At 41.8% G+C, this 17,354-nt stretch overlaps 1 long non-coding RNA gene across 1 annotated transcript in view; it reads left to right on the top strand.

The window, feature by feature from the left end:
• Window positions 1-4,890: 4,890 nt before the first annotated feature.
• LOC134288665 (uncharacterized) overlaps window positions 4,891-17,354 on the top strand; it is a 43,508-nt gene continuing 31,044 nt past the window's right edge. Inside the window, exon 1 of the long non-coding RNA XR_009998088.1 lies at window positions 4,891-6,024. This is a non-coding gene — a long non-coding RNA (uncharacterized LOC134288665). The remainder of the gene's footprint in view (window positions 6,025-17,354) is intronic.

Genomic DNA, 17,354 nt, shown 5'->3' with positions numbered 1-17,354 from the left:
CATCTAAAATGTAAAACAAAAATAAACATCCGGAAGAAAATTAGCTGTGCATGCGATTTAGCGACAAGCAAAAAAAAAACATCGTTAAAACGATCGCTTTGTTAAATAATCGTGACAAAAATTTTGCAAACTCCCGTGGCATAAACTGATGATTGCAAAATGTGTGATTTTAAAAGGAAGGGGCACGATTTTTTCAGGAACAAAACAGAAAGTTTGCCGCTTCCTACATATAAGGGCACATGCGATGAAAGCAAGCAGCGACCCCCCGAAAAGAAAAGAAGCGAATGAGTGCGAATTAGTGTGGCGGGTGCAAGGGAACGAATGTGAAATTAATCATGCGAGGTCATGAGGGCAAGCGTAGAGTTGACCCTCGGGCGACGGTGAAGACGAGACTGTGGAACGAATTCTCTCAATAAGAAGTAAGAAATTGCAAAAAAGTGAAGTTTCGTAATATTGGTGTATGATGACATCCTGTCCTGAGACCGAGTAGGCGCGTGCTTCGTGTGGGGATTTCAAAGGAAGATGCAGTTCTCCCGTTGCATTGTGCTACTTCAAATGTGAATTCCGCTGGCATGTTGGTGATAAGCGGCTGACGCAGATTTACAACTCATTGACCTACTAATATTCGATATGGTGAAAAAGAATCAGTTCCGCTGGCATATTTGTATCGAGTTTCAGTTATTGGATGTGAAGATACGACTGTCAGCAGTAGAACCAATGTGAATTTCGGTGTTTATTCCTGTGCGTTGAGAGTTCCTGTGCAAAGTACATCGTACATCGAGGTCTTGAAATTAGTCTATGGTAGCACTCAGATGACGATGCAGCGTTAGCAGCTTGTGGTGAGATTGACCTGATTTATCTTTTTTGGACGACTTTTTGCAATGCCATTTTTCTGTATTATTATGCCTTGGCATATCCAATAAAGCAGATAGATCGTTTCACAATAATTCCTTACTACGTAAGATCTACGATCAATCTTTTTTATGCATTCTTGTGTAAAACAATAACCGTTGATGCCTGTCCAAAACCTGCAATCATTTTTTTCTCCAGTGAATGCAAATTTATTTCAAGAGTACTTAAGTTATTTAAAAATATTATCATCTATAAATAACCTTTATATTCGTCACTAATATTTACTCTTTCAGCGGTAATAAGGTAAATGATATTACATAATTTAATATTTATAATAACGCATCATACGCTTTTTCGCCAAGGAAAGCATCCCATTAAATCCCACCCAACTTCCAACTCCAGATATCTATGAAGTGGCCCAAGTTCTTGGACATGTTCTGAGTAGATATCTAATCAACATTTCCTCCCCATCCCCGCTGATCGTAAGGACCTGGCCAGGTGTTGAGAGTTCGTTAAATGAAAGGTTTGTCAAATCCCAGGCAACTTTTTCTGGCGCATTAAACGTCTCTATCGACAGCCACCCCAGGATGTGTACGGTCGGCTATGCTATGCTATGATGACATCCTGTCCTGAGACCTTTGGGCCTGTCCATAAACTACGTAGACTCTGAGGGGGGGACGGGGGGTCTGGCCAAAGTCTACGATCCTTACAAATTTCGAAAATTTTGTATGGAGAAAGTCTACGAGGGGGAGGGGGGTCTGAGATTGCCAAAATTGAGTCTACGTAGTTTATGGACAGCGCCTTTCCGAGAATCAATGCAAACTGATTGGCTTGAATAGGTTTGCATAAAATCAACAACGGAACCACGGATAATCTACACCATAAGGTAGGTGAATCTACGCCGAATGAAGTATCCGCCTCCACTGGTCTCGGTCCTGGGCCAATCACTTCCAGTAGCCCTGAACGTTTAGATTCCTTAGGTCCTCCTCAACTGCATAAAGCCAGCGTGTGCACGGCCTTCCACGAAGCCGACGACTCCTTCATAGTACTCTGCTGAATATGATTTTTGCTTGTCGTTCCTCCAGCATAGGAGCTACGTGCCCAGCCCACCGCAGTCTTCCGCGTTTTATTTGTTTCACTATACCCATCTCTTTATATACCGTGCGGTACCCATATTCTGAACGGTTAAGGGAATCTCACAACAAACACTAAAATAAATGGAAGATCTTGTTGCTAGAGATAATGCTTCACATTACCATCAAGTGTGATTGTTGTCTAGCTAAATGTATAAAATAAATTAAATCTCATAATAACTTCCAGTCTCTGATCTAGACATATTTTTGTTTGTGGACGACGTGTTCCTAATTATGGACACCATAAGAAGCCGTGGTCCTAATTCTGAACACATAGTGTTACTTACTATGTACAAACACATTCTCTACGTTCGCAGTTCAGTCAAAAACTATATGTTTTGTAACGATTGGATAATAGAGGGGCTTAATAAAATTAACACCTCAACTCTTGATTCAATATATGCTTCATAAAAGGAATAGTTATTTATGTAACGAGTTGCAAAAAGTTGATTTTTTCAGCACGAGTCGTACATTTATCCAACGAGGCTTGCCGAGTTGGATAAATACGAAGAGTGCTGAAAAAATCGAGTTTTGCAACGAGTTCCATACAAAATTTTATGCAATGATTTTTTCATAATGCAACCCATTTGAGTTGCATAATGTTCATAATGCAACTCAAATGAGTTGCATTATGAACATTATACAACTATTTTTCATTATGCAACTCATTTCAGTTGCATAATGAGCCAGTTCGGAAAAATTGGTCATTATGGTACCAAAATGAATTATATAAAATATAAATTATGATACTGAATTGCATAAAATCTATTTTGCGTTAGCCGACTGTTCAGAATATGGAGCTGTCTATAATATGGTGCTCGCACGATACTTAATGCAATTCGTAGTTCATGCGACGCCGCCAAATGCCATCCTCCAGTTTACCGCCGAGTATTGTTCATATGGGGGGATGACGAAATTTCTCCCGCAACCCGATGACAAAGACCGCCAGCTATGAGTTGTGTGCTTAGCTGGTAGTGCAGCCTGGGCACTGTTGTCCTTCTGACTTCAGCTAGATTGAGGAGGTCTGTCTCGAGCGTCTGTTCACCAAGGAGGCGCGGCTCAAACAGCGCCTGTTCTGGCATCCAGCGGCGGAGTATCCTAAGGTGGCAGCCCCACCACGGTGGATAGGGGACCTTAGGCCAACAACCTACTGTTTCCGAAACCCAAAAAACCGTTACTGAAACCGAAAATGAAGGATTACGAACTGATTCAACGGCAACGACTTTTAGCGCGAAACAATGGACAAGAATTGGAACTTGGAATGGAAAGAGGGAAAAAAACCCTAGCCCAGCAGGGTAAACTGGCACAACTAGCCAATGAGGCATGCCGTATGAAGCATGAGATCCTAGGACTGAGCGAAGTCCGTTGGCCGAACTTTGGAGAACACAGATTGGCGTCGGGTCAAATTCTGCTATACTCTGGCCTACGAGGTGAACACGCTCTTCGCCACCGTAGAGTTGGTTTCCTGCTCAGCGATCACGCCCACGCTGCGCTCATGAAGTGTGAACCTATTAATGAGAGGATAATTGTAGCCAGATTCAGAACACGGGTTCGAAACCTTACCATGATCCAATGTTACGCTGCAACCGATGCTGCCGAATTGCAAGATAAGGAGAATTTTTAGGTTGTCCCCCATTTCCCGGAAAACCATTTCCCGGAAAACCGTTTCCCGGAAAAACGTTTCCTGGAAATCCATTTCCCGGAATGGACCATTTCCCGGAAATCCATTTCCCGGAATGTACCATTTCCCGGAAAGCACCATTTCCCGGAAAAAAAATAAGATTAATTTTCCGTTTGTGTTCTGTAAATAATGGCAGTGGATTATAATTGTATAATGTTTGACAGTATTGATATTCAAAGAACAGTAATCGATAAGAAGGACACAAAATCATTTACTGCAGAATGAGGGACCGTAATTATTACAATTATTGTAATTCTCACAAATAGTAAATTTCTCCTTATTTCAAAGGCTATTCATTGGAGTTTTTTGTTAAAATAGTTGTCGGCATCAAACCACCGACGAAATCAAACTGCTAAGTTTTCATCACATATTTTCCCTTCTCCGAAGCATAGGCTGTTCCTTCTACTTAAATTGCCAAAATAGTTGTTGACATTAAGCTTGGAAGCCAGCTGCGAATAATTTCATAGGATATTTTGAATGTATAGCATTTCGCCGAACACCATTTCGCGGATTTTTTCTTCGCATTGTAACATTTACCGGAATGACCAATTTCGAATATCATTTCGTAGAATGACTTTTCGCGGAATACTTTTTCGCGGAATTTAATATTTTGCAAACGATAGAAGAATCAACAGTGTAATTTCTGCATGACTTGGTCAGCCAAAACTAAATCAAGAAATTAACATTTGACAATAAAAGAATGACAAATTATTTTCTCTGCTTAACTTTAACTCTGCTTAACCTTAGCTCTCCGATTATACTAATTGATTGTAAATCTAATACCTTCCTGAATAAAAATTGGCCTTGTTTGATTCGTAATCTGTTCTCAAGAATTTCGAACGTAAGGCCAAAGTCCATTAGGCCAAACGTCATCAGGACGAATGGGCATTAGGCGTAATAATCAATAAGCAATCGTTTTCACATAGATTGTACTTTTAAGAGCTTATATTGGTAGCTCCATCAGAGATTCTTCCTTCTTTCAAATAAGGCTGTTCTTTCCAGCAAAATGCCGAATTGCTAAATGTGTTGTTAAGTTTGCGGCGATGAAATCCGGCACTCTATAGAAGATTTCACCTTCTTTTGATAATAGGCTGTTCTTTCAAGTTACACTGTTGAAAATTTTGGCCAGCGACCAAACTGCTAATCAAATGAACATTTTTACTTCTATTAAGAATGGGCTGTTCTTTAGAGTAACACTAACCCTACCTTCAAAAATATATCCTTCTCTCAATCGAGGTTTTTTTTCGAGTTGCACAGTTATGTTGTTTATTGGTGGTCCACTGCTAACTCCGTAGGAGGTTTGTCCTTCTTTTTAAATGTGGTCTTCTTTCAAATAACACTTGCTGGTGACCAAACTGATATCTACATTTAAAATTTTTCCTTCTTTAAAGAATAAGTTGTTAACTTATAAGTTGCAGTGCTACAGTATTATTTAGTAAACCAGCAACTAACTCATTCTTATGAGATTTTTCTTTCTTTTAATAAAAGGCAGATCTTTCAATCTAATTGATCTAACATCTATTCAGTCCAGTGATTAATCGCCTCATGTCAATTGAGCCTAATCTCCCAGCATCATCATTTTCGCACTGAGTCTACTTCTCAGCTTCTACACGTCCGCCCTTATTGACTGAAAGCATTATATGTTAACATGTTGCTTTTTGTAAACCACGTGACCGCGTAGCCCTTAAGTCAAGGAACACTCCTTAGGGATAACTTGATCGGCTTTCTCTTCTTTTTGATGTTCCAACCACCTTGTACTGTTATAACAGAAATCAAAACAAACCTCATTTTTGTATCAGAGGATTTCCTACCTATCAAACATACGCTGTTTTTTGCAGATATGCTATTATTCAGATATCAGATATCAGCCCTTCTTCTCAACAAAGGCTGTTCTTTGATAAATATTATGCGTTATGCTGATTTTAGAATAACAACTGCTGAATTAATATTATCGGAGAATTTTCCTTCTTTCATACATAAGCCGTTCTTTCGAAGTATACCCTTACAAAAATTTAATTGTTGATATGAGACATTCCATACTTTCATTTGTTGTTTTGACTTTTGAATCTTAGTCTCTCGATCAGTTAATTTTTTGTATCATAATAACGATTTTCCGCAAAACAATTTTCCGAAATGTTCCACCGCGAATAAGAATTCCGCATATTGATTTTCGGCGAAATGTTACACAATCGATATTTTCCCTTCTTTCACACCTAGGCTGTTCTTCCGAGTTATCTTTCAAAATAGTTGTCGGCATTAACCTGTCCATGTTTTCATTGAATAATGTCCCTTCTTTGAAACATAGGCTGTTTTTTCTAGTTACACAGTTAGAATAGTTGTTGGCATTAAGCTAGCAATGTTTTCATATGATATATTCCCTTCTTTTACGCATATGTCGTTCTTTCGTGTTTATCGAGATCAAACTGCTAACTATTTCCCTTCTTTTAAACATAGGCTGTTCTTTAAAGTTATACTGCTATAATAGTAATTTGAAACAAACTTAAGTTTTCAAAGAAGAGGAACGCAATACTTTTGTCAAATACTTAGGCTACCAACAAGGAGTCTTTGATATTCGTAAGATCAAAAAAAAACTGGAAAAGAGACAATGGCAATGTTCTTGTCCCTCCGATTAGCTGTGGAGGCATACCGTAATTTAGAGCTTTCAATTATTCATAATACTCGTCATAAAAAAACTTATACAAATTGAGAGTAGTACATAATTTTATTATTTTCATGCAAAGAAATATTTACAAAATAATGAAAATAATAGAAATGATGTTTTTTTTATATTGAATATGTTTTCCGGAAAATGGTCCTTCCGGGAAATGGTTTTCCGGGAAATGGTACATTCCGGGAAATGGTTTTCCGGGAAATGGTACATTCCGGGAAATGGCTTTCCGGGAAACGGGTTTCCGGGAAATGGTTTTCCGGGAAACGACGTACAATCGAATTTTTACAGTCAACTGAATGCTGTCGTGGACAAGATTCCGAAAGGTGATATCAAGATCCTCATGGGCGACTTCAACGCGAAGGTTGGTTACGACAACTCGGACTATGAGCACGTCATGGGGGGACGCCATGGTCTCGGAGAAATGAGCGAAAACGGAGAGCTGTTTGCAGAGTTTTGTGGCAACAATGACATAGTGATTGGGGGATCGCTCTTTCCTCATCGACCAGTGCACAAAGTGACATGGGTTTCCCGTGATGGCGTCACGGAAAATTAAAGCGACCACATCTGCATCAGCCGAAAATGGAGGCAGAGCCTTCTTGATGTGCGGGACAAACGTAGCGCCGACATTGCGTCCGACCATCATCTTCTAATCGGCGAGATCCGACTGCGCATTGCCAGGATCCAGCGACAGGAGGAGAAAATCGGGCGCTGATTCAACACACGCCGACTGGAAGACGCTGCGGTTCAAAGGTCCTTCGTCGAGGAGCTAGAGAACCGTGCTGCAAATATTCCAGAAGGTGGAAGCGTAGAAGATCAATGGAGCGCCATCAAGAACGCCTTCATCGCCACCGGCGAGAATAATTTGGGTGAGCTACGCACCCGAAGAAAGCAGTGGATCACATATGATACCTGGAGGAAGATAGAGAAGCGAAGGAACGCCAAAGCCGCGGTAGAGCGAGAGAAAACACGAGGAGCCAAAGCCGTAGCCCGTCAGCGCTATTCGGCTCTCGAGAAGGAAGTGAAACGCTCATGTAGACGGGACAAAAGAGCGTAGGCGGACTCCCTAGCCGATGAAGGCGAGAAAGCCGCAAACACAGGCGACATTCGTCTCCTCTACGATGTCTCACGTCGCCTTAGTGGGACCAAGATGAATGCTACGATGCCCGTGAAAGACACGTCTGGAGAGTTACTGACTGACCCGGCTGACCAGGAGAAACGCTGGTTCGAGCACTTTGGAAATCTTTTTCAAGTGTCGGTCACGCCATCAACACCTCAGCATGATCCGCCAAGGATTCGACGCATTACCCGTGTCAACACCGAAGCTCCATCAGTGCAGAAGACAGAAACAGCCATCCGTAGCATGAAATCGAACAGAGCCCCAGGGGTCGATCGCATATCAGCTGAGATGCTCAAAGCTGACCCCGTAGTATCCGCACAACTACTGCATCAATTATTCTGCATCATATGGGAAACCGCAGCATTTCCCGCCGACTGGATGCAAGGCGTCTTAGTAAAGGTACCCAAAAGGGTGACCTGACTGTATGCGATAATTGGCGGGGCATCATGTTACTGTGTATCGCTCTCAAAGTCCTCTGCAATGTGATCCTTAACCGGATACAGGAGAAGATTGACGCAACTCTCCGACGGCAGCAAGCAGGATTCCGTGCCGGACGATCCTGTGTGAACCATATTGTCACGCTCCGTATCATCCTGGAGCAAATCAATGAATTACAAGAGTCTCTCTACCTGGTGTTCATTGATTACGAAAAAGATTTCGACCGTCTCAATCACGGAAACATGTGGGAAGTCCTCAGGCGCAAGGGTCTCACTGAAAAAATCATCGGCCTCATTGAAGCACAGTACAGGGCATTTTCGTGCAGAGTACTGCACAACGGTGTTTTGTTCGATCCCATCCGGGTCGTTGCTGGAGTGAGGCAAGGATGTATACTATCACCGCTACTGTTCCTCATCGTAATCGACGAGATCCTGGTTGGTGCGATTGACCGTGAGCCAAATCATGGATTGCTGTGGCAACCCATTACCATGGAGCACCTAAATGACTTCGAATTGGCTGATGACGTTGCTCTCCTAGCTCAACGGCGCTCTGATATGCAGAGCAATCTCGACGATCTTACCAATCGCTCCTCAGCGGCAGGTCTTACCATCAACAAGACCAAATCGTTGGATGTAAACACGGTCAACCTTTCCAGCTTTACGGTAGCTGGGCAATCAGTGCGGAGAATGTTGAATGCTTCCAATATCTTGGTAGCCAAATGGCGGCCGATGGCGGCACCAAGATCGACATAGGTGCACGGATCAAGAAGGCGAGGGCTGATTTTGCAAGTTTAAGAAATGTATGGAAAAACAACCAGATCAGTCGACGCACCAAAATCCGAATTTTTAACTCGAACGTGAAATCTGTGCTGCTATACGCCAGTGAAACCTGGTGTGTATCAGTGGAGAACACTCATCGGCTGCAGGTCTTCATCAATAGATGCCTGCGGTATATAATTCGTGCATGGTGGCCTCACAATTGGATCTCCAACGTGGAGCTCCATCGTCGATGTCATCAAAAGCCGATAGCGACAGAAATTCGGGAGCGAAAGTGGAGTTGAGTCGGTCACACTCTACGCAGGGGCGGAAACGAAATCTGCAAACAAGCGTTAGACTGGAACCCAGCAGGACATCGCAGCAGAGGCAGACCCAGAGGCTCATGGCGGCGCAGCCTCAATAACGAAATCAAGTCGACAGAAATTTGACCTGGCCACAGGTCAAGGCGATGGCGAACATTCCCATAGGATGGAGATCTTTCAATTCGGCCCTCTGCACCACCGTGGGTGCCCAGGACTGAAAGTCAAGTAAGTAAGTAGTCTACACCACCACCGTTCAACAATTCCTCTCCACCAGGCAGCCACCATTATTTTGTCTGTCAGCAAGTCCCTATCACGGTCGTTGCACATGACGGGAGAAAGCGTTGTTTTTCGCCGCACACCATTGGCAGTTTCGTAAAACCTCTGCATATCATGCCGTTCTATACATTCTATATATTCTCTTGCGCCTAGCAATCACATTTTCTTCATGGTCTCTTTTCTTTTTGCGGTGGATTCGTTTTTCTGCTACTATTGCTTCCCTATATCGCAGGCCTGGTAGCGTGTCACTTTTTAGTGATTTGGTCACTATTTTTGAGTCGGTCACTAAAAAGTCACTATTTGCATGAAAAAGTCACTAAAGTCACTTTTTTCAGTAAATTGGTCACTAAAGCCACTATTTTCGTTAATCTGACTACATTGAAAAACATTTATTGTAAAAATTAATGGACAAATTTTCCTCAGAAACCGTATCCTTAAAAAAAATTCGGCTGCGCTGCTTATTACACTATTATTGTTGTTGTCTTTATTAACCTTCATCACGTTGGGAGCAGCTCGCTGACGTAGTTTACGGTTTGGATCGAAAATTACCTAAAGGAGAGTCAATACGAACAGTAGCTACAGTTTTCTCGTAAAAATGAATGTGTGGCTATGATCATAGATGAATTTCTGAATTATTATACTTTTTCAATAATAACATTGCAATATTCCTTAAGGTTCGGCCGCGAGCGCGTCGTCGTCGTCGTCTATTTCACAGTGCTCATCTTCGTACGGGCAGTTCAGTGTGTTTTTGGAGGCAAAATCGAAATGCCGCTTTTTCATTTGGTTTGGCCGCGAGCGCGTCGTCGTCCTCGTCTATTTCACAATGCTCATCTTCGTACGGGGCAGTTTAGTGTGTTTTTGGAGGCAAAGTCGAAATGCTGGAGTGTGCGGTGGACGCGTCGTGGATCGAGTCGGTTCCGAATTTTTCGCTTCCCGTCGGCGCTAGTTCCCAATACACTTAAAGTTGATAATACATATTTTCTTTCATTTTTTGCATTTACACAAAAGAGTGAAAAGTGTTGGTTCGGGATCGCCGGTCGAGAAAAATCCGGGCGCCGACAAGTGAGTCGCGTTCAGTGTATTTCTGTGTGGAATAGACTAAAGGTTTCTGCTCCCTAGTGGAGTGGAGACGCGCGATAGAATTTTCTTTCTGGCTAGTTTTTGCGTCGAAAAGTGGTCGGTTGTTAACGGCGGTTTGTGTATATTGACCCATTGTCAAATCATATCACCAACCATAGGTGACTCCCGGACTGACAATGTACCTTACCCTACTAACAAAAAAAGATCCTTCCTGAGACAAACGTGGAGATGCAGCGATTCGCGGTCTTTATAACAACGTTTGTCTTACTAACATTTCCTCCCATCCTCGATGACCGTAAGGACGTGGCCGGCGCCGTTATTGACCCTATTAAAGTTGGGAGCTCTCGACCTGTGTACATTGAGAATAGTAAGCTAGCCCTAAGCCCTATTCATTGGTTCCTTGTGCAATTTCGATTGCTCTGGTCAATCACGGAGTAGCAACTACGAATTGTGCGGTCATCTATGCTCATGCTCATGCTCAATAACATTGCAATATTCCTGAGGTATTTTCATTTAAAATTTCAGTTTAATTATATCACCCTATAACACATACTCAGCTTTAGCATCCTGTTCAACATCATATGCGATCGTGTGTTGACTGGGCAGTGCATTGTATTCCCCTGTATCAGCTAATCTTGGATAAATCGGAAATTTATAGCTCAAGAACTTTTATAGTAGGTAAAGAAAAGAATCTTTTTCCAGTTTTTTTACAGTAGATTGCAGAACTATTTCTGTTACAAATGCGAGATGAATTTCTGATGAAACTATTGGAGGTAGTAGTGAAGTGACATCATTTGATCATCATTTTTTTTACTGAAATCCGGAAAAGTTTATAATGAAGTTTATTTACTTCTAGGGCCCATATAGCCGAGGCGGTAAACGCACGGGTATTCAGCATGACCATGCTGAGGGTGACAGGTTCGATTCCCGGTCGGTCCAGGATCTTTTCGTAAAGGAAATTTCCTTGATTTCCTTGGGCATAGAGTATCTTCGTGCCTGCCACACGATATACACATGCAAAATGGTCATTGGCAGAGGAAGCTCTCAGTTAATAACTGTGGAAGTGCTCATAGAACACTAAGCTGAGAAGCAGGCTTTGTCCCAGTGAGGACGTTACGCCAAGAAGAAGAAGAAGAAGAAGAAGAAGAATTTACTTCTGATGAAAATGCTCATATTCCTTCAAATATTTTTTTCATTAATCTTTCATTCATCTCTGGAGCTTTTCTTGAAATCTAATTTTACCAAAATGTCATCCAATATGCGATGATGAAATTCAACAAGAAATCTGCCAAAGTTTCTTTCGCAATATTTGCTCAACTTCTATAATTATTTTCATGAAACAGATCAGTTTTTCAACTGCGAGAAATCGATTAGAGTGCCTGTACCAGTTATCGCACCACCTAAGAAAAACTATTTCTTCAAAAATAAGAAGAAGACCGACGAATGTAAACAATAAGTCAAATGATAGATTAGTTTCCATACTTTACAGGAAAAATATAAAACCGGAGCCAAAACTACTTTTAGTATTTATTACGGCGTGTGCCAATGATAGGAACCCTGTACCAGTCATGGACACATTTGTTAATTTGGGTTCCACTTCGCACTATTTACATGCATTCCTTATGGGATTTGCCATAACTGGTACACTATGGCGAAATAGGGTGCAAGGAGGCCGAAAAGTCAAGGAAAATGATTTATTTCTACCATAATTTGAGCAAATTGTGAAGTTTGAATGATTGCAATCATCTTTTGTGATCGTGATCTATTGTTCACAAATTTTTTCTTATTGATTTATATCTTTAAAGGTTGAAAATCAACTATGGCGAATTTGAGGTACTATAGCCATAACTGGTACACTGAGCCTAAACAGTTTTTTTTATTCAGAAATCCAGTCTCTCTAAACGTTTCGGGGAAAGTTTTCCAGAAGTGGAAAGAATTAGATTTTGGGAATCTTGTACAAACAAAGAATTATGAAAACATATGTTTCATAGAAACAGAAATACTAAACAGATTGCAATGAAACATTTTTGTAAGATTACCTATGTATGTAGGAATATTGTTCGAAAGTTTCATTTGATTTGAAGGTTTGAATTCAGAAAGTTGTGGTCGTAATTTGTCTCGGGAATGCATAATTTTTGTATTTGTTCTTCCAAGAAAATGTAATTTTCGTACTGGTAGGCAATGGAAGAATATTTATTGTAAAAATGTGCGTTAGAATTCACCCACAGTAAAATAAAATTAAAATGATATTTCGATGTAAAAAAACCCTTGAAAATACCAGGGTTTTCAAAGTTTCGGTCGCTCGGCTAGTATTCATCATATTATAATAATCAGTGCACGTCCTACTTATAGTATACATCATATTTTCTTTGTTTAAAATATCGTGGAAAAAAGTAAGCAAAACAAGAAACAGTAATGAACTTAAAAGTTCTCAATGTCTGCACACGTACAAACAAATTAAAACATATTTTTTGCGTGATGTACTATAAGTTGATATTTAGTTAAGACGATAAAATATAGTTAAGGCCCCGTAACGTGGGTAGATTACCTTATAATGGTGCGTTACGGTGTAAGATCTACCATAACAAATTTTGATTTCGTAATTCTCCTGCTTGGTTAATTTAAATGCAGGAAAATTATAAGATCAACATTTGGTTTACTTTTTTGTGTTTTGTTTGATTTTTATATTTTGTTTTTTCATTCCTAATACACCATTTGTTTCAGTGTTATTTTTTAAATTTTAACTTTAATATAATAATGATTTTTGCTACATTCATCTCTGAGCTAACTACTAGAGATGTATGTGCTATCACAATAGATGTATCTGTTGGAAACCTTAACAGGAAATACGTTTATTGTTCGGTTTATTTACCGCATGATGAACCATCCCCTACGGATGCTTTCAAGCAAGTCATTGCATACTGCACTTCAAAATGCCTTCCGCTAATTGTTGGTAGTGATGCTAATGCTCACCATATAATCTGGGGCAGCTCAGACATCAATTTGAGAGGCTCCAGTTTGATGGAATACTTAAGTAGTACAGATCTTGGATTACTTAACATAGGCAACCGCCCAACCTTCATGGTATCTGGTAGAGAGGAAGTGTTTGACATAACGCTTTGCTCTAGCAGAATTAGTCATGAGCTGACCAATTGGCATGTGTCAGATGAAGAATCTTTATCTGACCATCGTTACATCTTGTTTGAACATGTGAATGTTACTTCGCAAACTTTGCGTTTCAGGAATCCCCGGTCAACCAACTGGGATTTCTTTACCGATTTGGTTGCAGCCAAATTTCATGGATACTCACCATCAATTGACACTCCAAGTGATTTAGATGATGCCGTTGATACTACAACGGCCTTCATCATGGAAGCTTTTGAAGAAGCCTACGGTCTGTGAAGACCACAAGAGGAACCCCTTGGTGGAACTCCGATCTGGCGAAGCTCAGGAAACAATGTAGAAAGAGTTGGAAAAGACGACGTTCGGCTGGATCGGAGGCTTTCAGGTCGGCTCGCAAGGCCTACCAGAAAGCTCTTCGGTCTGCTGAACGATCCGGCTGGAAAAACCTTTGTACAAATGTTTCCAGTCTGAGTGAAGCCAGTCGATTGAACAAAATCCTTGCAAAATCTAAGGATTTTCAAGTGAACGAACTTCGTTTGCCAAATGGTGATTTCACTTCCTCTGATGAGGAAGTTTTAGAATGTTTATTCAGTACACACTTCCCCGGATGTGTGGATATTACATCTTCGGATGAACCTGATGTCTTTTCTTGTAGTTATGATTCTTTAGCTTCGGCTCGGAGTATCATAACTTTAGAATCGATTGAATGGGCACTTAATAGCTTTGCTCCTTTCAAATCTCCTGGGACAGATGGGATTTATCCTATTTTGCTTCAGAAGGGATTTGATCATTTCAAACATGTTTTGAAACAACTACTTGTTTGCAGTTTTGCTACAGGGTATATTCCCAAATCCTGGCGGGATATTACTGTGAAGTTTATTCCGAAAGTGGGTCGCGCGTCGTATGAAGAAGCAAAGAGCTTCAGACCTATCAGTTTGACCTTTTTTCTTCTGAAATGCTTAGAACGCATAGTCGATCATCACATCCGTGATGTTCATCTGGCCAATGTGCCTCTTCATATGAACCAACATGCTTACCAATCTGGAAAGTCCACTGTGACTCTTTTACACAAAGTTGTTTACGATATCGAGAAGGCATTCGCTCAAAAGCAATCCTGCTTGGGTGTTTTCTTAGATATCGAGGGTGCCTTTGACAACGTGCCTTTCGATGCCATATTGGAAGCCGCACGGGGTCATGGTATATCTCCAATGATTTCCAATTGGATTCACCAAATGCTCAAAAACCGACATCTCTTCTCGACATTGCGTCAAGCGGCGATTAGGAAATTGAGTGTTTGTGGATGCCCCCAAGGGGGAGTCTTATCACCACTTTTATGGAATCTTGTAGCAGATACGCTATTGAGGCAACTCAATAATAGCGGTTTTCCTACTTATGGTTTTGCCGACGACTACCTAACATTGTTAGTCGGTATGTGCATCAGCACCCTTTTCGACCTGATGCAAAACGCTCTTCAGGTAGTTGAGGGTTGGTGTCGCCAATATGGCCTTTCGGTAAATCCGAGTAAAACATCTATTGTTCTTTTCACGGAAAGCGAAACCGTAATGGTGTTCGAACTTTACGTCTCTTTGATTCTGAAATCAATGTGACTGAACAGGTAAAGTACGTTGGAGTCATTCTTGATTCCAAGCTTTCCTGGACACCTCATGTTGAGTTCAGAATCAAGAAAGCTTGTATGGCCTTCGGGCAATGCCGGCGAACCTTTGGTACAACTTGGGGTCTAAAACCCAAGTATATCAAATGGATCTACACAACTGTTGTTCGGCCAATATTGGCCTATGGATGTCTTGTGTGGTGGAAAAAGGGCGAAGTGAGAACGGTCCAATCAAAGTTAGGCCATCTCCAAAGGATGTGCTTAATGGCGATGTCTGGAGCGTTCTCTTCAACTCCCACGGCAGCGCTCGAAGTTCTCTTTGACGTTGCCCCATTACACATTCATCTCAAACAAGAAGCACTTTCTTGCACTTACCGCCTATGGGTACTCGGTTTACTAGAGGAAACTCCTGTGAACCGCAGTTCAACACACACCTTGTTGTTTCCACTTTTGGTGAATTGGGACAAAGTTGTCCTTGCTCCAAGTGATCTTACAATTGCTTGTAATTTTCTATATAGGACATTTTCCACGAAATTCCCTTCCCGGGAAGAGTGGACATCTGATTATCTGGAGAGAAGTATTTCAGACGGCATCGTATGTTACACTGATGGCTCCCTTCTCGAAGGTCGAGCAGGTGCTGGTGTTTATTCTCGTGAGCTAAGGCTGTATCAGTCTTATTCACTTGGCAGACACTGCACCGTTTTTCAGGCCGAAATCTTTGCTCTTATGTGCGGAGTGCAATCAGCACTTCAGCAGCACGTAATGGGCAAAGTAATATACTTCTGTTCAGATAGCCAGGCTGCTATTAAAGCACTTGCTTCGGCCAACTCCAGGTCGAAGATAGTTATCGCTTGTCGAACTCAAATTGAGGAGCTGAATTCAGCAAACGCTGTTCACCTTGTATGGGTACCTGGCCATTCTTCCATCGCTGGAAATAAATTGGCTGATGAGTTAGCTCGCACTGGAGCATCACATGACTTCATTGGCCCTGAGCCAGCTATTCCAGTATCCAAGTGTTGGGTGAAGCTTCAGATTGACATCTGGGCTGCCACTCAGCACAAACAATACTGGAATAGTTTGGAGTCATGTCGTCAAACAAAATTGTATTGAACTGAGCCATCTCTAGGGGTGGCAAAGTATCTAACAAATCTGTCAAAGCAGAATTGCAGCATGCTGGTCAAAGCATTGACTGGCCACTGCCGACTCAGTTATCACATGGCGAATATTCAGCAAGCTGATTCATTTGCATGTGATAGCTGTGAATCCGATTATGGAACTTCGTATCATTTAATATGTAACTGTCCAATTTTTGCGCAATTGCGTTTCCGAGTACTCGGGAAACACTTATTAAGTGAAACTGACTTCAGAAACCTGAATCTTCAGGACGTTCTGTTTTTCTTGACCCGCTGTGGCAAAGAGCTATAGGCTCTCTTTACGCTTTATGCATTATCACAGTGCCCTTCTCAGGGCGCTGTTCGAACCCATTGTGGCACGCTTATGCGTTATTACAGTGTCCTTTTCAGGACGCTATGTGAACCCATTGTGGTACGCTTTTGCGAGTATGACGATCCTATTCCCTTACCTGTCCTTTCCCATGTCCTATCCTTTTTCCTTCCCTTCTCCGTCAGGTAAATGATGAATAGGCTCGTGTTCATGGCGATGGCACACATTTCCCGAATGGAGGAGAACGTGCCTCTAGAGCCGACCTACTGATACCTGATACCCCCTCAGCAGGTTTGTGAGATTTTGTCGCGGTCTAGTGTAGTTTTCGTCAGTTTGTTAAATAAAAGTCAGGAAAGTGTTTGTGTTGTTTGTTTCCACTCTGTGTGTTTGATGGTCACCCGAAAAGGACGCAGCCATAAAAAGCAGCTACCATCATCCTTCAACATTAGCCACCAGATGACTCTACCTTACCTGAAACATGGCCGTACATGGTGGTAGCGAGAGGAGGCCATTCGGATCTAGGAAATCCTTAATTTACCAAAGAAACGGTAATTTGCCCAAGTAATCCCCAACAGCATATGTAGTTGGAAGTGCTCGCTGTTCTTTGAGCCAAAGCGAGGATCAAGTGTGTGTGTGTAGGATTCCAAGGACACAGAACCCCGTAGTTATACCGTGGTGAACCCTGACCCCAAAATGGGTCACCATCCGCCGTGGCTACATCCGGCGAAGGCTTGGGCAGATGATGATCCGGCCATTCGCTACACCAGGCCGAGGACCACCGTAAGAGCTGTTTTCCAGTGGTCGCAGATACCCAGATTCGATCGGGCGATAAAGGTCGCATCGAACGGGA

The sequence above is a fragment of the Aedes albopictus genome, chromosome 2 (assembly GCF_035046485.1).
Source record: "Aedes albopictus strain Foshan chromosome 2, AalbF5, whole genome shotgun sequence".
NCBI classification, from domain to species: Eukaryota; Metazoa; Arthropoda; class Insecta; order Diptera; family Culicidae; genus Aedes; species Aedes albopictus.
Note: the sequence above shows the minus strand (reverse complement) of the source record. Positions and strands in the feature narration are given on the sequence as shown.